At 50.0% G+C, this 19,791-nt stretch overlaps 1 protein-coding gene and 1 long non-coding RNA gene across 7 annotated transcripts in view; one reads left to right on the top strand and one right to left on the bottom strand.

Annotated features, from left to right (window-relative positions):
• The window catches only part of ELMO2 (engulfment and cell motility 2), a 38,940-nt gene extending 28,135 nt beyond the window's left edge, over positions 1-10,805 (bottom strand). For 3 of the 6 annotated variants that reach the window (XM_025875520.2, XM_073880328.1, XM_025875524.2), the window contains exon 1: positions 10,724-10,805. The gene's annotated coding sequence lies outside the window, so the exon portion shown is untranslated. Of the gene's footprint in view, positions 1-8,729; positions 8,817-10,723 lie in introns of all 6 variants that reach the window. The other 3 variants (XM_073880327.1, XM_025875523.2, XM_025875525.2) reach the window with 2 other exon arrangements.
• A 224-nt stretch (positions 10,806-11,029) lies between these two features.
• On the top strand, positions 11,030-12,351 carry LOC141370543 (uncharacterized). The gene is made up of 3 exons (XR_012374657.1): positions 11,030-11,477; positions 11,627-11,866; positions 12,218-12,351. It is a non-coding gene; the product is annotated as an uncharacterized lncRNA (long non-coding RNA).
• Positions 12,352-19,791: the final 7,440 nt, after the last annotated feature.

The raw sequence follows: 19,791 nt of genomic DNA, 5'->3' as shown, positions 1-19,791 counted from the left end.
TGACGGAGCCAGCCCACTTGTGTTCCGCAGCCATCCGAGGAGGATCCCAGTGTCAGCAGGGCCCAGCCACATGCTCTCTCGCCTCCTCCCTAGTTACTGCTCCACTTCTTCCCCCTCAAAGGACACAATGTGGGGCCTCCTCTGTGTGGGATGACGCAGAGTTCAGAAAATGGGGAAGAGAACTGGGACAGGAAATGCTATTTTAGTCCCTACTGCCAAGGGCAAGGGCTGCTGGAGCTCAAGTGTAGGGAGGTGAGGACTGCCTCACACAAAGGCCCCTCTATAGGAGGACGAGGCTTCGGAAGTACCTCTAACCCCCCTCCCCCATTTGTCTCCAAAATAAAGGAAAATAAATCATTTTGAACAGGTCTGGAAGATGGGCCCATGTGACCGGTTTCCTAGGCAACTCCGCTAGCTTAGTGGTATTCCAAGCAGCAGCTAAAGCATCCTCTCTCCAAGGTCTGATGAAGGCAAGTCATTCGACTGATGGATTATTTCCATGTATATTTACATTCCTTGCCTACAGGTTCAGGAGAGGCCTCTCTCTTAATGCAAAAGACCTTTCTCCGGCATCCGCCAGGCTCAGCCGCTCACCCCGCACTTCATGCTTCGCTAATGGAGACCGCCTGGCTCTCCCAAACTCGCAGCAGAGCCGCTGCTAAGCTGCTATTCATGTGTGCTATCAACTTTTAGGCCCAGACACAGATGTCAGTTCTCACAGCCCCGTGAGCATAGACCCGTCTGGTGAAAGGGGTAAAAGTCCCTTCCCCTACACACCCATGAGTCTCAGTGAAAGGAAAGCTTCCATGACCATTTCCCGATCAGGGTGGGCTGCCCCAGAAGGCAAGTGTCAACAGCATTTCCAGCACGTGACAATGCACAGATGGTTTTCCGAGGGCTTTCACTGATTCTGCTGAGCCCTCCCAGCAGCCTCAGGAAGTAGATGGAACCAGACTATGACCTCTCCAATGACACAGCTGGAGCTCAGAGGTGGGTTAAAGGGCCCCAGTTCAACCAGCTAATAGGGAGGAAAGGGGACAGAACTTGGGGCCGACTTTGGCCAGTGCTCTTCCCCTCCCCCCTGAGCTAGCCTGAATTTCTGTTCGTTGGAACTAAATCCAGCCTAAAGGGGTTGCAGGGGGCTAGGCTGATGGTCCCTAAAGCTTCTGCGATGTCTGCAGCTCCAAGCAGAATCTCCCGCATGTGATGTTCCTGTGCCTGGACACACAATGAACTGTTCCCATTAGAATACCTCCTGGTTGAAAGGTAACACGGCAAAGCAGGGGTGGGACCGTGACTCTCTGGATGCCTAGGGCAGCATCCTTATCCTTACCGGTAAATGTGCCATAATTAGGAGGTATGACTGTACAGTTGTGAGATCATTTTTTAAAACTGAGACATAATTTACATACGAAATGCACAGAGCTCATGTACGTGTATATATATAGAAGAGAAATACACACATCTCTCTGTAACTACCACCCAAAACAAGACTTCGAGCATTTTCATCACCCTGAAAAATTCCCTCCTACCTCCTTCTAGTCAATCCCCCAGCTTCCAGCCCTCCAAGAGGCAACTCCTTTCTGACTTCTCTCGCCATACATGAGTGTCGCCTGTTTCTGCACTTTATATACACGGAAGTGCACAGGATGGCTTCTTAGACCATTTCTCATTTATTTCTTCTCTTTGCAACAAGTAGGTGGTGCAGGTGCAAGAGAAGGAGCTGGGATGACTGTCCTGCTGGAGAAGCAACTGGATTTGGACCCGATGGACTCAGGACCCAGTCACAGGCCCATCCCTAGGTGTCTGGGCAATGTGGACGTGTCCCTTTCACCCAAGTCTCTACTGTGGGACGTGAGTGTTGAACTAAAGCACGTGTAGAGTGCCTCCTAAGTCTAAAAGTCCATGATTCTAAAGTAGAACTTACAAATCCAAATGAAGATTGCCCATTTCAAAGTCCACACCCAAAGAAACCACACCCTTATTTCGGATGGTGCTGCTAAGAAACAATTGTATTTGTTAGAACTCACTTTCTGGATACTGTCTTTGGAGACAATGAAGCTAAAGCTCATTATTTGGCCGTTCCACTTTACTCTGACCCCACTTGGCATTTCCTAGGTTGACCTTCTCTTTATTAAACTTCGCCCTGAGTGATTCTTGGCTGTTTCAAAAATTCATAGTCATTTTAAAGCGTGGAGATTTGCAACCACCGAGACTATTCAAGAGATATTATGAGCCCCCATTCTCAGCAACTCTGCCCTTTCTCACACAGGGTAGGCTGTCCGTTTGTATTGCATGACACTCTCCCCAACCCTGCCCCAGCTGGTGGGACCGAGGTGAACGCTCAACCTCAGCTGGACGAATCCAATTCTTTCTCTTAAATTTAAAGACACTGGCTAAGGAAGTTGGATGGCAAGGGGCCTTGGGGCAGAAAGGTACCTTGGCAAGCCAAAGCCACCAGCAAGCCAAAGATACCAAGAAGCAAAAACCAAGAGTCTTCCAGAGGAAGCTGTTCTGCAGGAAGAATCCAGAAATGTGTAGATAAGTGGAGGCCAGAAACCAGAAACCACAAAGTCCCAAAAAGAGATGGAAAAGCCTTCCCAGATTCCACGGCTCCAACTCCTACACTTGAGGCGCCTGAAATTCCCCTGGATCCTGGCCCCAAAAAATCTCCTTTAAATGGAACTAGCCTGCTTTTCTGTTCACTGCAACGAAAAGGCCCAAGACTAAGTTTGACCCCAAGCTTTGAAGGAACTCTGATATGGGGGCCCACACAGGCAGAAGCGAAACAGGCCAAGGGTAATGATAGTGAGTAGGCCCTTACTTAACACGGGCTCAATTAGTAAAGAGTGAAACCCACTTAGATAAGTCTGGTGTGTTTAAAACAGATTAGTTATATAAGTGACTTTTTAGTAATCATGCTGTATATAATAGTAATGGGTAGACAGCCTCTTTACAGTTGATCACTTTTTGAGATTTTATTTACTTACTTATTTTTTCATTTATTTTACGGGGGGGGGACAAGGGGGAGGAGCAGAAGGAGAGGGACAAGCAGACTCCCCGCTCAGCGCAGAGCCTGATGGGGAGCTCATTTCATGACCCTGAGATTACGACCTGAGCTGAAATCAAGAGTCGGTCGCTTAACCCAATGGGACACCCAGGCGCCCCTGATCACTCACTTCTTTTTTTTTTTTTAAAAAGATTTTATTTATTTATTTGACAGAGAGAGAGAGACAGCGAGAGAGGGAACACAAGCAGAGGGAATATGAGAGGGAGAAGCAGGCTTCCTGCTGAGCAGGGAGCCCGATGCTGGGCTCGATCTCAGGACCCTGGGATCATGACCTGAGCCGAAGGCAGACGCTTAATGACTGAGCCACTCAGGCGCCCCTGATCACTCACTTCTATAGCATTATTACAGCTGATGCTGAAGGAACCCTGAAAATCATCCCCACTTTACAGATGAGACAACTGAAGTTCAGAAGGGTTGAGAAGCTTATCTTCCACAGGGCTCCTTCCCACACCTCCCCTCCCCCCCAAAAAAGAAAGAAATCGGATCAGACTGGATCTCAAGGCTGAGTTGTATGACTTCAAAGTTTGTTCTTTTCCCTCTATGTAATACTTCTTTGATGCTGATGACATTAGCTATTATATAGTGCTAAGGTCCTTTTCTAAGGACTTTACATATATTGATTCATTTAATCCCCCCAGTAACCCTGGGTGGTATATTTTTACACCCATTTAACAGATGAGACAATGCGAAGCAGAGAGAAATTAAGGACCACGCTCAGCATCACACAGCTAAGAATAATGAGTCCGGGTAGGCTGGTGTTGTTTGAAAGCCACATGAGCGGCAGGTAGATCTGTCTGTGGCCCGCAGCAGGTGCCTGAAGGATTCTGGTTTGCTGTACCTGAAGCTAAGGCACCCTGAAGGAAAGAGACCTGCCCAACAAGAGCTCCCTGGTCCAACAGGGAGCGGTTCCCCCACTGTCTAGAGGGGGCCCACACTCCCTCACGTGCTGTTCAGTTCCTCTCCATCTGGCCAGATCTGCCCAGACTTCCTGCTGCTTCTATGAGGCAGGCCATGTCCTTTCATTTCTCCTGTCCTCCCTGCATGCCCTCTTCCTTCCCTGGACTGTCACAAGAGCTCCTATTCAAACATCAAAGCCCAGGTCCGATGTCACCTCCTCTCTACCACTCTGAGCTGTCCCCACCTTTCTCTAGCGAAACGAAAGAGGATGGGGCCACTGTGTTCTCACAGCATTCTGCTCAGACCTCTATGAGGGCTGCGGCCCTACTCTGCTACAAGTATTATTATTATTATTATTATTATTATTATCATTATATAGCTGATGCTGTATAATAACGTTTCTTTTTGTAGAAATTTGCTGAACACCAGACTCACCCAAAAGCCACTAACTTGGAGCCAAAGCACAGTTAAGTATTTATGCATCTCTCTTCCTCACTAGCTCTTCCTCCAAGGAAGGTACCCTTGTCACCCACTAACGTAGCCCCACACCCGGCACGCAGTTATGGCTCAGTAAGCACCAGTGTCTGCGCAAATCCATCACCTCTGACTTCTTCAACTCCTACGAGCCGGGGCTGCCTCTGAATGGAAAGGGACTGGCGTGAATTGTTCTGGTTGTTTGGTGTTCCCTGCACATCCCACCACCTTCCAGTTACACAGTATTTCCACCGTCGAGAGTCTGGTTGTCATCTCCGACATAAGAACGCATCTCACCGGAAAACCAGGTTTAGTTGCTTGACTCTACCGAAAAGAAAGGGGTGAGGATCCCTCTGGTTTTCTCTCCGTACAGGGGAGAGGAGAGTAAGATCGGTCATGTTCTCCCGAGCACATTCCTGACTGAAGGGCCTCCTTGTGGGGAACTCCTTCAGTACTTACTTGCTTACTCTTCATTTTAGAAAGGAAGTGGAAATTAGGTCGAAGCAATTCAATAACATTGCCAAACTCTCGGGGTTATAAATAGCCTCTTGCTCGGCACTCAGCGGTGCTCTTGAGTTCAACAGCAAACAGCCGGGATGAGGGAGCCGTGGTTTACATCCAGGCCCAGGGGGGCAAAGAAGTGATACCCCTCTTCCAGATGAAACCGCTCGCCACCCCTCACCTCTCACCCCCTTTAAAGCAAGTGTTGCAGACATCAGGCAGGCTGGGAAAACTCACCATGCCACAAACAGGAGAGAGGCACACATTTGATCTGAGGAAGGTAATTCTGTAAGGCAGGAGAATGAAAGCGCACGGTTTCAAAGGCAAAGCTGGGGAAACGAGGGAAATGGTAACATCGGTGTCTCCAGTGGAGCATTCCCTAAGTGGCGTCTGGAAGGCGCGCTTATGAAATCAACACCGTTACAAAAGGCCCCGTGGAGCTTTATCAATCACCACCCATGCAGTGACTGCTCCAAAGAGCTGGACTCTGATGGCAGGGTGACACAGCCCATCTGAGGGAAGGAACTGAACCAGGATCCCTTCCCACCAGTAAGGAATTCAGAATGAAGATGCCCGGTTCCCAGCTCCCCATCCTCCCTCCCCTCTCCTCCCCGCTCTTTTAAGGATAAGGATTGATGTGTGCTTTTTGTTCTCTTCTTTTGCTTTTGATTCAGTGGAGGGACGGTGTGGGTGAGTCTGGTTTACGTTTCCTGCAACAGAGTCCACTATACCAGGAAGGGAACTAGAGGTCACACCCTCTTTCTAATTGAAACCGCAATCTCACTAGAGGCTTCTCCCTCTGAAATCTTCTCATCTGAGGAGTGACTCAACTTCCCTGAGTTCGGACCACTGAATGAGGATGAGCTCTCGGCTCCAGAGCAGGGGAACCGGGCTGACAGAGATTCAACTTCCGCCATGCACTGCTCGAAACGCTGAGAGGGACCGTCATGCCTAGTGGCTAACGTTTCTTTCTGTAGAAATTCGCTGAACACCGGACTCACCCAAAAGCCACTAACTTGGAGCCAAAGCACAGCAAGGAAGGGTATGAGAAGTGGGTAACTGTCCGGGCTTCTTCCCCTGAACACCTACCCTAAGGATCACCTAGGTCTCCTCTGACCCTGCACAGAAACCCTCTACAGGCTTCCTATATGTAGAGACCAGGGTTTAAACTCCCTAGCAGAGCACTAGGCTGACCCCAGTTCCACTCGGTGGCTCCTCAGGGTGGAACTGCCTTCCACACTCTCCCGTGGAGATGCTAGTACGTCGCACCAGACCATCTTGTTCCCTCAAACATCATGCTCTTCTGAGTCTGCGCTTTCACTTGAGCCGTTATGGCTTCCCCTTAGCCAACTGGCAAACTTCTACCCATCCTTCAAGGCCCAGCTCACACAATCACTCATGGGTGTGGCTTTCCTCGTCTCCTCGCCTCAGGCAGAATCAACTGCACCCTCCTCTGCAGCTCCCAGTCTTTTATACAAAGCTTCACAGTCCCACTGACTTGTAATTCTCTATGTGCGGCTTCCTCCCCTGCTAGTAAAGTGTGAGCTGCACAGGAACACATCGGCAGCGCCCGGGAGCCGGCAGTCATGAAGGATCACCCACTCAATCAGAATCTGCCTTCTAACAAGACCCCCGGGGGTTCACATGCACGGTCAAGCCTGAGAAGCAGATTCTAGACCAGTGGTTCTCAACTCTGGTTGTGCACCATCAACGCTCACCCCACGCCACCACACCCCTTCCCCACCCAAGTGATCCTAACAGTGGTCAGGGCTGAGAGCCACAGGCAACAGGACTGTTAGCCATCTGAGAGCAGGGACACATCCAGCCTGGGTCTCCTACCCCTCCCCCTTCCCCAAAGCTTGCAGCACAATGCCTGGCACACTGCAGCGCCTGCAGAATTCCACACTAAAAACGCCCTCCATGGGGCACCTGGGTGGCTCTTAATGTCAGCTCCAGTCATGATCTCAGGGTTGTGAGACTGAACCCCGCGTTGGGCTCTGCACTGGGCGTGGAGCCTGCCTAAGATTCTCTCTCTCCCTCTCCCTCTGCCCCTCCCCCAACTCCCTCTCTAAAAATAAATACATAAATAAATAAAATAAATAAAAATACCCTCCAGGATGTCCTGAGACCTAACGGCCTTTCAACAAGAATAAAAAACAAACTGCAGAGGACTGTCCATTGCCTAGAACTTTACAAATCCCTAACTATAATAATCGACAAATTTAGAAGGGCTCAGGATTTACAGACTGCTTGCCTCAGTTTTTGGAAGTGAAACAGACACTGAGATGGAAAATACTGATGAACTTTAAGAAACTGTTCCCCTTCAACAGACCACTGTGGTTGCAACAGGGTAGCAGGGCTTGTGGAGGGAGGGGGCGTGGTGAGCTGAGAAGAGTCCTGGGTTAGGGCTGAAGGCCCGGGCTTTGGGCCCAACTCTTTCAATACCGACCATAACAAAACAGCATTGTTCTCATTGTAAAATCAGGCCAAGCCCTCTCATTTTATAAATAAGAGAACTGAGGTCCAGAGAAGCTGGCAAGGCCCCACCACCAGTTGGGGACAAAAGAAGGTCTTGGTCCCCCATGCCTGGGTTAGTTCCCTCTCTGCAGCACAGGAGACCCGACTGCCCAGATTCACCACGACCACGAGCCTCTCTAATCTCTAACCCTCTTGTCCTGATCTACGTGAGGGGGGCAGACTAGATGTTTTTGGGGTCTCTTCCTACCTTGACCTTCTGGTGAGCCAGTGTCACTTAATGGTTAGGAGCTTTTGTTCTGGAGTGGGCCAGACCTGGATTTGGATTCCAGCTCTAACAATTTCCATATCTGTAAAATGGGGATTAGAATCAACCCTACTCTCTAAAGTGGTTAGGAATATTAAGTGAGATAATCTATGTTAATCATATAAGCACAATTTCTGACAGAGTAAGCAGAATTCCAGCTGTGTGAACTTAAAGAAGTTGCAAAAACACTGTAACCACATGTGCCAGCATAAAAAAAAACCCCTACCCTCCAGGCTGCAGGATATTGATGACGAAACGAGAACATATGTGAAGGCAAAGGAGGAAGCAAATCAATACAAAGGCAAAGCACTGCTGGTGAGGGTGTTCTGTTGTTGTTGTTGTTGTTGTTATTACTTTCTTCCAGAAGAAGCACTTTGGAGACTTTTTAGTCAGTGCCAGAGCCATGGCCAATACAAGGCTTGCCACACAACAGGCGCTCAACAAATCTTTCCTGGTGACTCACATTAAACCAGCATGCCTAGTGGGGTGACAAACTCAAACGCCGTAAGCAGCTGGGCAGATAAGTAAATAAGCCAAGTAGCGTCTATGCAGGCACGGAGGCAAACTGTAAAGCACCCACCCCACCTAAAGGAACTCAAATTCAACACTTTCAAACACATTTCATAGCTTGGCCTCGACAGCAACTTTGCAGGCTCTGCAGACCACTGATTCTGGTTCTCCATCACAACACATGGTTGTCTTGTGCATCATCTATATCACCCTGTGATGTGGTCTTGTCTTTCCGCGGTAAGCATCCTGAAAATGAAGGCTGTGACTTACACTCCCCAGTCCCCCTAACTAGCCTAGAACCGCGCCGGCCTCGCATTGAGGGGAAGCTCCCTCGGTGAGCAATTGTGGAACTCAGCAGCTAGGATGCTAACTCGAGCGTGGTGCTCCCAGCACCACTGCGATGCTGCAGGGCATGTATATTTTTCTCCCCAGATCCTGGGACCAGGGTGTAGACTGTGCTGAGAGGTACAGGGACTGGGTCAAAGAAGGACTTGCCTTGCAGGGTTTTCATCCAAATGCATCAAATATGCTTGTTCCTGAGCCACCTAGACAGGTGGTATTGACACGTCCAGACACATTACTCTGCATGAAACCAGACAGAATATGCAATATAGCCACAGGTGCCACTGTTCTCAAGTTTAGTCCCCACTTCCTGCACCCCCAAACTTCCTTGGCACCTCCTAGAGGCAGCACAGGGTATAGAGAGACCAGACTCCAGATGAACACATGAGGTCCTGGTCCTCACGTTCTCTCCTCCACTCACAAACTCTAGGATGATCACCAGCAGGCAGTGTAACTTTTAGGAACTTCCTTATTTTTATTAGTAAAATGCAGGTAACAATAACTACCTCAAAAGACTCTAAAGGGGATTAAATGCCACGGGTATACAAAGCTTCTAGAACTGCACAGTCCGATATGGCAGCACCTAACCTGTGTACTGTAGAGCCACTGAGCACTGGGCATGTGGTTACCACAAACTGAAACGGACTGGCTATAGGCAGAAAACACACACCAGACTTCAAAGACTTAGTGCACCCACAAAAATGTAAACTATCTCGTTCATGGTGTTTTTACATTGCTCACATGTCAAAATAATATTATTTTGGAAATTAATAGGCTAAGTAAAATGTGTTCCAAAAATTAATTTCACCTGTTTCCTTTTACTTTTTTAATGTGGCTACTAAAAAATTTAAACTACACATAGTGCCTTTTATTTCTATTGGACACTGAGTATTGCTCTGCATAGAGCTTGGCATACAGAAAGTATTCCAATGTTGGTTTCCTTCCCCCACTGGCAGGCTATCAGGGACCATGATTCACTCCCCCTTCCTCCTGTCAAAGGCATGTCCTCCATCCCCTTATTTAATAAATATTTACAGTGCCTGGTCCCGTGCAAGACGCTGGAGATACAAGGGGCAAAACCAGACACTATCTTCTGGACCTTATTATCTGGTGGAATGGACAGACATTTTAATCCTTTCACAAATAAAAGTAAAACTGCAGTTGTTCAAGTGTGGTGAAGAAGTACACAGGGTGACAAAAGTGGGGAATTCACCTGGAGGAGTCAGGGCTCAGGTGTGCCTCCTAAGAAGTGATACTTGAGTGCAGATTTGAAGGATGAACTAATACAGGCGGGGGAAGAGCCAGCCAGGCAGAGAAGGTTTAGTGTGAAGACCCGGAGGAGGGCCAGGGCTTGGCATGTAGAAGGAACAGGAAAAGGACAGTGTGAAGAGTCCTGAGCGGGAGGGAGAGGTTGGAGGTTCCAGATCTCCAGGGCTTGGGCGAGGATCTGGGGCTGACCCTGCAAGAGGTGGGCAGCTGGCCAGTTTTAAGCAGCGGAGTGTCCGGATCTGATGTGCGTTTTGAAACATCCCACGGGCCACGGTGCGAGGCCCAGAGCAGCGCGGCCCGAGCGCGGGGGGCACATCAGGTAGGACAATGCAATCGCCCAGGTAGGAGGCGACAGACGGCCTGAACTGAAGGGGAGCGGCGGAGATGAGAAGTAGATGGACTTGGGGGCCACATAGCCGGCCGGCTCGACGGGGCGGGGTGATGGGCAGCGAGTGCGTCGGCGGCGGCGATGTCAAGAGAGACTCCCCGGCCGCGGCCGAGGGCCACCCCGGGCTCCCATCGAGCGCTCTCCCACCCCGTCCCTCCCCCATCTGCTCCTCGCGCCCGCAGGCTTCATCCTCTCACCCTCCTCCTCCCTCCGCTCCTCCAGGCCCGGCCCGCCCTCTTCCCCACCCGACGCCTCTCCGGGTCGGGAACCCGCGCCCCTCCGGCCCGGCGGACCCAGCAGGGCCGCGACCCCCTGCCCAACCGGCGCGGTGCAGCCGGGGCCCGCCCTCCAGCCCCTCAGCCCCCTGGGGCAGATGCAGGCCGCAGCCTCTGGCCCCCTTCCCGGCCCGGCCTCTCCACCCCGCATCCCTAGGGCCAGGCCCCTCTCCGCCGCCCACCACACCCCGGCGCCCCGCGCGCCCCTCACTCACCAGGACGCCGACCTAGGCCCAGCTCCCGCGCCCGGGTCTCGCCTCCGCGGCTCCTCCAGCCTCCGCCCGCCCCGCCTGCCCGGGACCCCGCCCCCGCAGGCCGACCCGGGCTCCTATTGCTCCGCTTCGCCGTCACGCTGAACTTTCTTTCTTCAATTGGGTTGCTTGTCTGTCACTCAAGAGAGGGCGGGCCCAACTGCCGGGGGAAGCGCCGGCTGTCCCCGCCCCACTGGCGGAGGCCTCTTAAAGAAACAGGCTTCCTTCCCTCCCACCCTCACCACCCACCCGGCGGGCTGTGGGGTCAGAAGGAGCGGGATTTCGCAGCCGATCCAAGAGGCTTTTCTCCCTCAAACTTTTCTTTTGGCACAGCCCGGGAGTGAAGGAGAAGGCTTTGGTTCCCTGTGACAACTCGGAGATTTTGAGGGCTGAGCTGCCCTCTGGTGGCACTCAGCCCCATGCTCCGCGGGCATGTAATGCACACTCAACAGTGGGGATAACTGAGTGGGAGGTGACAGTCGTGTCAGAGGCTGTGAGCAGCCGTGGCTACTCACCACCGAGATGGAGCTACTTACACCGGCACCCGGGGCTGACCGTGGGCGCTGAGCGAAGGCAGAGGGCTCCCGCTCAGTTGTACGGTCAGTGAAGTCCCGTGGGAGGTGGCGTTTGTCACCGCACCTGCGGATCAGAGCAAGGCCGGGCACCGAGCCAAGGCCTCACCCGTGCGATCTCCCTATAGACTCACAGCAACCCTAATGTAGGTATTATGCCCATCCTCTTGTTTTGGATAAGAAAACTGAGCCTCTGAGCAGGCCAGAGATCACACAGCTAGTGGCCCGCAGGTCAAAACGCCACACAGCGCTGGTCTGATTCTACAGTTTATGGTTTCACCATTTTGTCTCACAGATCCTTACAACAGTCCCGAGAAGTGTGTATTTTGTTGTCCGTTTTACAGATGCTCGGCAGAGACTGCAGGAGATTGATAATATCCAGAAAGGATTAAACAATGACCACCCTTTATAGGGCACTTTGCGGTCCACAGAGCAGTCTCACATGTGTTGTTTCATTGGATCCCCCAAACATCGAAGATGACTTTTGTTAGTCTTATTTTACCGGTGAAGAAACTGGTGCTCAGGGAAGTTGAAGGTCAGTAATAGCTAACATCAATGCAGCCCCCACCGAGGTCCTCAGCAAACTTTTGGCAAAAGTCCGCGCGGTAAATCCTCGGCCATATGGTCTTTCTGACAACGACTGCACTTTGCTGTTGGAGTGGGAAAGCAAACACAGGCAACAGATACACAGACGAGTGTGACCGTGTCCTAGGGGGTGGCCGGGGCCATAGTTTGCCCACCCCTGGTCTACATGTTTGCTGGATATCAGAGTCTTGTGTGGACGATTGCTTTGTGGGATCCTCAGGGCCACTTTGTTAGTACCCATACTGTTATTGTCTATTATTGTTGTTGCTGATGATGCTGCCATCTTAATCCTTTTACAAAGGAGGAGTCGAAGGTGTGGCATGGTTAAGGAGGTACCTGAGGTCAACGCAAGAACTAGAAGTCAGATCCAGCTCTTGCTTACTCTGAATCCCACACTCCTTCCTGCCCCATCGGAAGTGGCAAGCCATGTTCACCTTACCTTTCCTGGGCTCCAGGGAAAGAGAACTCCTATAATGAACTCCTGAGGAACATTCTACTTCCTGCCTTCCCCCATTTATTCCAGCCCATCAACAGCTCTCCCTCCCTGAGCCCCCATGGTGCTTATACCCAGCAGCTTGATTGTTACTGAGACATGGTCTCCATGTGGTCAGTGACTGTGGGGGCCGACCAGCTGTCTGCCAAAATCCCTCTCCCTGCCTTTCCTCATAACATGGCTGCCCAGCTAAGCTTCACTGCCCAGCCCCACTTGCAGTTAAGAAAAGCCAGGGAGGGGCACCTGGGTGGCTCAGAGGGTTAAGCATCTGCCTTGGGCTCAGGTCATGATCTCCAGGTCCTGGGATGGAGGCTCAGCGGGGAGTCTGCTTCTCCCTCTCCCTCTGCCTCTCCGCCTGCTTCTCCCCCTGCTTGTGCTCGCTCTTCTTTCTCTCAAATGAACAAATAAAATCTTTTTTTTTTTAAAGATTTTATTTATTTATTTGAGAGAGAGAGAATGAGAGATAGAGAGCACGAGAGGGAAGAGGGTCAGAGGGAGAAGCAGACTCCCTGCTGAGCAGGGAGCCCGACGTGGGACTCGATCCCAGGACTCCAGGATCATGACCTGAGCCGAAGGCAGTTGCTTAACCAACTGAGCCACTCAGGCGCCCCTGAACAAATAAAATCTTAAAAAAACGAAAGAATGGCCAGGCAACGAAGTGCTTGCCAGTGGAAATGGAACTTCAGGCAAGGCATTTAGTCAGTGGGCCTGCCTCCTCCCTGCTCTTTGTCCTTCTCTCTGGCTGGACCCAGCCTTGCCCTTGCAGGGGGATGACAGCGCCACCACACAGAAGGTGCCAGGGTCCCCGAATGATCACGGGGAGCAGAAAGCTACCTGCTGACCTGGAATACTTCCCAGTCACTTCATGCTCTTATGTAGAAGAGAATTAATCTTTGTTCCTTAGGCCATTCACTTTTGGGGGGGGCGGAAGGAGAAGGGCATCTATTAGAGCGAGCCCTGCACTTACACAGCCTGAGGGGGATACCTCCTTAATTTTGCGCCCTAGTCCTGGCCCTGCTCAGTACACATTAATCCCAGGAACGAGTCACTCACGTTAGCTTTGTACCACTTTGTCTTCTTCTTTTTTTTTTTTTTCCTGATATGCCACTGCAAGGTCTTTCATCGCAAGTCTCCAGAACCAATTCTAGCTAACTTCAGCAGAAAAGGAGTTTGTTGGCAGGCTGGTGGCTAACTCACAGAGGTGACAGGAAGCTGGGGAGCCAGGTTAGGGAAGGACAGAGACTGGAGATGCTGTGGGTGTTGAGATAGTCAGAATGAATTAGCTCCATCCTTTTCTCCCCTTTCTCAAACAGATCTTTCTTTGATCAGAACCAAAGTCCCTGGAGCAAGAGTCCAGTTGGCTGAGCTCAGGCAACAAGTCCTGCCCTCAGCTGAGGAAGGCGGACACCTTCACTGACAGCCCCATCCAGACTGTACACAAGGGAAGAATTCCAGATTCCTCCACCCCCACTCCCAGCTGCTACCCCTGGGCAGTTGAGGCCAGGTGCTCTGTTTTCAGGATGAGAGCAAGTAGGAGAAATACCTGACGCTGAATGTCATGATTACATAAACCCAACACAGTATCTGGCACGTGCTAGAGCCTCGTATCATACAGAGCTCTCTGTTACTTCCCAGCTGGGTGTGCTTGTGGAACTTACCAGATCTCTGTGAGCCTCAGTCTCCTCATCTGTACAATGGGGATAATAACAGTACTGACCTTAATGGATTGTCCTGAGAGTTAAATGAGAGGCAGTGAATGAACAACATTTGGCACGGTGTCTGACATAACGAGTGCTCAATAAACTGGAGGTAGTTTTAAAAACTATAGTAGGCCTTCAATAAGTATTTATTATGTGAGGGAATTATCTAGAATATTTTGAGTTCCCCTGAAACCACATCTGAAACTGGAGGGTTTCGAAAGACCCCTCCCGGTTCTCTAACCCACAGACCTTCCACATTCGGATAGTCTGCCATCCCCTTTGTGGTCTCATTTCCCTCCTTCTCTGGCTTAGAAGCCTGGTCTCCCCTACAGTGGCTCCCCTTATGTTCACATTCATCTCCTGTGCTCCCTTCTCTCTCCATTGACTCACCTGGAAAGTCCCAACTCTGCTTAAACTCAGCTCACCACCCGTTTCTCACCTGTGTCCCGCAATGGACAGGCTCAGAGGGAAATACAGACCCTTATGTGGCCCAAGTGGGTCCTCCGCACTGCGGGGCAACCCTGTGTCGCTGCATTTCCCTGGTGCATCCTGTCCTGCTCCCTGAGAGGCTCTCCTGCGTCTTCTCTCTTTTGCCTTCAGTGCCTCACTTGTCGTTGACGACTTTCTTATCTCTCTAACAAAACAAGAAACAACAAAAAGAAAGAACAAAGGAAAGAAAGAAAAAGAAACAATCAGGAAATAAGGAGAAAACTCATCTCATCGCCAAATCCACCAGCCTGTCTTCCTCAGAACCAGAGAGCTCCACCTTCTCCTGTGAGGGGAAGTCGCCTTCTCTGACCCCTGTAAGGGCCACCCTGCAGGCATTCCCGAGATGGCATCTCTTCTCGCCTACTCACAGATTTTTGCTTCTGTAGGGATCCTGACTCCCCTGTACCATTGGTGCTCAGTCACACTCACCCCCGTCTGCCTGAGCTGTAAGGTGGCCCATCTCTAGAGTGGTGGGGGCTCCACCATGGTCTACAGAACCCCAGATGATCCGGCACTTGACTACTTTGACTTCAGCTATGTCCAGTCTCCCCCCACTCACTCAGCCGCAGACTTGCAGCTTGATTCCCCACCTCTGGGGCTTTGCATTTGCTGGTCCCTTTTCCGGAATGCTCTTCCCCCTGATGGTCACCTGCTTACTTCACTTTATTCAGGTCTGCTCTAAAACCTACTCAGGCGAGTCTTCCCTGACCACCCTAAGGGCTTGAATCTAGCCCCACCCCCATCCCCACTCTGGTCCCTTAACACACGCTAATTTCCTTCAATGTGCTCAACATCATTCCCTGTGCTCAACATTATTCCCTTTTTCTTGCCTGACTTCCACAAGAGTCCTAAGTTCCACAACGGCGGGGATGTTGACCGTCTTGTTGCTGGCTGTATCCCCAGCGCCCAGAGCAGATCCAGCACAGCATACGTGGGCAATATGTCATGTTTTGCAGTTCTGAATAAACAAAGGAAAACAAGCCATGGGCAAATGGAGGGGCTCCACGAATTTGACTCATGTTATATTTGAATCTTCCTAAACACTCATATACTAAGCATAGCCCTTCACGTAAATTATTGTTGAAATACAATCCCTGCAACCACACTGGAAGGATTTCTGATACGGTGGCTCATAAACATCAAAACCTACCTTTATCTGGTTAAAGAAATAGAGCCAGTGTTTATTGTGGGTCTATATGCCAAGATTTATGTTGGGGACTCTTATATAGATGATCATTCAAAGTTATCAACTTTCTATGGAGTATTAGAACACCCATTTTACAGATGAAGAAGACGGAAGTTTAGCGGTGCACGGAAACTAGCTAAGGCTGAACAGCTGGTATGATACCCAAGTCAGCCTGACTTCAAAGTACGTGTCCTTCTCTTTATGCTACCCCCTGAAAACAATACAGTACCCAGGCATTCCATTCTCCAATTTGTTCTATTTCTCAAATAATGATTAAGCCCGGATACATATGAGACTTTGTGCTAAGGTCTGCACGTTAATGATCTCATTTGCTCCTCACGTTCCTATGAGGCACATCTGTTACTACCTCGATTCTGCAGTGGAGGATCCTGAGGTGTGAGCGTTTGCCCAGGGTTGTTTGGTGGAGTGGTGAAGCCAGTATTCAAATCCACTCTGCCTAATTTCAAGGCCCGAGTTTTTTTCTGCAACATTGTGCTATCTCCCTTACGACAACGCTCAGCCTCAGATAGAAGAAGAAAAACGACGAAAACAGCCGAATAAAGTATCATTACGAAAATTCATGGTGACTTGGTTTTTTAAGTGGGAAGCAAAGGGCAGGAGGCAGACAGCCAGTCTAGCGTCGGCTCTTGAAGGTTGGGGGTTCACATAGCTCACCATAATTTAATTTGCAAAGATCATTCTTCCAGGAACTGGGGCTTATCGGGTATTTTTGTGAGTGGAAGTGAAGAGAGGGGAGGGTGTCTTGGACGCCGTGGTGAGCAGTCTGCTGTCAGCTCCAGCAAGGGTGCTGGAGCTTCTTGTGTGAGAGTAGCGCCCCCTGCTGGCCTAGGGAGTCAACTTCAACATCTAAAGCTTTGTGTGTGTGTGTGTGTGTGTGTGTGTGTGTGTTGGGGCAGGAGGGTATTGGAACGTATATTCAATGAGATTTGAGAAATGTCTAGCACATCCAGTATATAAAAATAATAGCTACCATTTACCAATATAACAGGGTAGTGGGCAGGCGCTGTTTTATAGATTCTACATTAATTTTATTGACTCCTGGGACTTTAAATATTACATCTAATTTAACCATCACCCCAATCGTCTGAAGTAGAAATTATTATTTTTCCTCCCATTTTTCACAAGAGGAACCCGAAGCACAGAGAGGTTAAATCATTCATAATACGGCTATTAAGTGGCAGAGCTGGGACTTGAACCGGCGGCCGGTGCTCTGGAAACCACTAACTGGTCATTCTTTATGTCTGGAGCGCCCCCTGGCAAGTCCTCTTGTAAAATGCCTCACTCAGGAATTTCCACGTCTGGATCCTCCCACCCCCGCCCCCGCCCCGCCCCGTACTGAAGCTATTAAATTTGGTTTTCTCCTGTTCATCTGCCTCACATCAGTTGGATTCTAAGTACCGCTAGGAGGACCTCGAAGGGCAGAACAGTTGGTGTGGTTGGCAGGAGGCTTTAACTCCCTGGACACCACTTGCCCCGGGGACACCACTGCCGCGGAGAGATCCTTGGGAAAAGTGACAAACAGCTGGCAGAAGAGGTGGGTTCCTTTGAAAACTAAAACTGCCTTTTGTCCTAACGCCTTGCAAACTAAATATAAAGGACCTCGTGTAAACTTCAGGGAAATCACCACAACAGCTCATGTATAGACAATCCTCATGCCTGTTGCTGGGTGGGCCATTCAGAGATCACCAGAGACATTTGGACCACAGCCGGGAGAACCTGTCAGAAGGTCGCTGCCTGCTCTCACGCTCTCTGAAGATGCTTTGAGCCTGACACCTAGAAATCTTCACTGGCTGTCCTCAGAACCCAGAAACTGATTTATATTTTGACCTAATCATTAACCACTGCTTTTCTTTAGTTTCCATAGAAGGGCCTCTTGGGGGCGCCTGGGTGGCTCAGCCCCCCCGCATCGGGCTCCCTGCTCGGCGGGAAGACCGCTTCTCCCTCTCCCACTCCCCCTGCTTGTGTTCCCTCTCTCACTGTCTCTCTCTGTCAAATAAGTAAAATCTTAAAATAAATAAATAAATAAAGACCTCTTGTTTAGTATCTTATATCTTTTTTTGGGGGGAGAGAGAGAAAGTGGGGGGGAGGGGCAGAGAGAGAGAGAATCTTAAACAGGCCCTACGCCCAGCATGCGGCTCAATCTCACGACCCTGCGATCATGACCTGAGCCAAAATCAAGAGTTGGATGCTTCACCGACTGAGCCACCCAGGTGCCCTTGGTACCTGATTTCTTGAACCACGAGCCCAACTGGGAAAACACATCTGCTTCACCACCTCCTGAAATGAGTTTATAACTGACCTGACCTATCATCAGGACTAAGACTGGTTCAATCATACAGAACAATTTACCAGCTCAATTTTTAATGCATGAAACTTCAGGTAAGTTTCAGAGGAGAGAACTACAGGGCCCGAGGGCAGGGTGCCCCAAGATGAGCCACTTTGGCAGGAACATTATTTTGAGTTAAAAGCAATCCAAACCGAGCAGATTCAGAAAAAGCTCTTTACCTCCCCCTCAACTGCCTGCTTCACCAGGAAGAGAGCTCTTCACAGAGATTCCTCTTTGCCTAAGAAGCTTCTCCGCATAACAGGACAACCTTTGTTTTCCAAACATCTCCACTCACCTTCCTGCTAATGGTCTTTCTCCCTTTTGTATCCTCAGACCCCTACCCCTCTCCTTAGCTCATGAAGCCATCACGTTCTGTTGCCTGACTGTCATCAGAATTTCCAAATCTGTGTGGATTCCCATATGTACACTATTAAATTTAATTTTCTCTTGCTTTAAAAAAAAAAAAAAGAACCTCACTAAGAGCAGACACACAGCAATGGCTCCTCGTTTTTGAGAAAATGGTAAACATGCTAGGATTTAGTGGTGAGGCCCGCTGCTTCTGTACTCAAGCGTGGGCAGTGGGGGAGGTTGTAGATTCCTCTGGGCCACTTTCTTGCCACCACTGCATCTGTCTGGATGGAAGATAAGCCCCCAGCCAGTGATAAACTCGGATCTGCTTCTCCAGCATCTTGGTTACAACAGAGAATCCAAAACAGTAAATGTAAAATACTTAGCAACCATTGAGGAATGAGGGCAGGACTGACAGATCAGAACAGATCTAGGGGATTTCTCTGCCCCGCCCACCTCCTATTGATGTAGGAAATGTTGGGGTTGGGAGCCCATGGCCAAGAAAGAATTCTTGAGACATCTTTGGTGCAAAAAGCTGGTTTTATTAAAGCCCGGGGACCGGACCTGTGGGCAGGAGATGCTGCACCGGGGTCATGAGGAAGGGCCCATTATAGACTTTCAAGTTGGGAGGGGGTTAGAGATAGTGTAAGTCCCTAAGGAATTTTGGAAATAAGGTTTCCAGGACCTTGAGGGGGCTAGCTATCATTAGGAAAAGGTCATTTATTACTGTCTAAGAAAACCTGAGTCATGAGACCCTTCAGATGTGTATCAGTGGGCTGTATGCTTGGCGGATGATTACTAACATATGTCTTGGGAGGTAGAGATTAAGGAAGTTTCCAAAGGAATTTCTATATGTTAAAGTAGACTTGCAGGATCCTGGCGGATCAGGATAATGTTAAGCTCAGATTGCCTTTTGCTCTTAGCAAAGGGTCAACATCAAGGCAGCTGAGCTCCCAGAGGAAGGTCACTTTACCTGTTTCAAGGACTTGCTAATGGGCTGTAGGCAGTAAGGACATTTCCCACATCACTATGACCAGGACTGGAAAAGTTACTGGAATGCAGGCAGCCATCACAGAAGAAGTGAAGGCCCCCTCTTGCCAGAGGGCCTGGCCTTGGGGGTCCGGCCTGGGGAGGAAGCCATGTGGAGAGGCTCCTATATATTGTAGACCTCCCTACTGGAGAATTCATTTGCACTCTCCACAGACATTTGTTGAGTGCTTAATGCATGCAACCACTGGTTATAGGGTGGTGAGCAAAAATATGGTCCCTGTCCTCAGAGCATTTACAGCCCCAGAGGGGAGATAGCAAACAA

The sequence above is a fragment of the Callorhinus ursinus genome, unplaced genomic scaffold, assembly GCF_003265705.2.
Source record: "Callorhinus ursinus isolate GAN/ISIS: 27379988/994484 unplaced genomic scaffold, GSC_fseal_2.0 scaffold38, whole genome shotgun sequence".
Classification (NCBI taxonomy): domain Eukaryota; kingdom Metazoa; phylum Chordata; class Mammalia; order Carnivora; family Otariidae; genus Callorhinus; species Callorhinus ursinus.
Note: the sequence above shows the minus strand (reverse complement) of the source record. Positions and strands in the feature narration are given on the sequence as shown.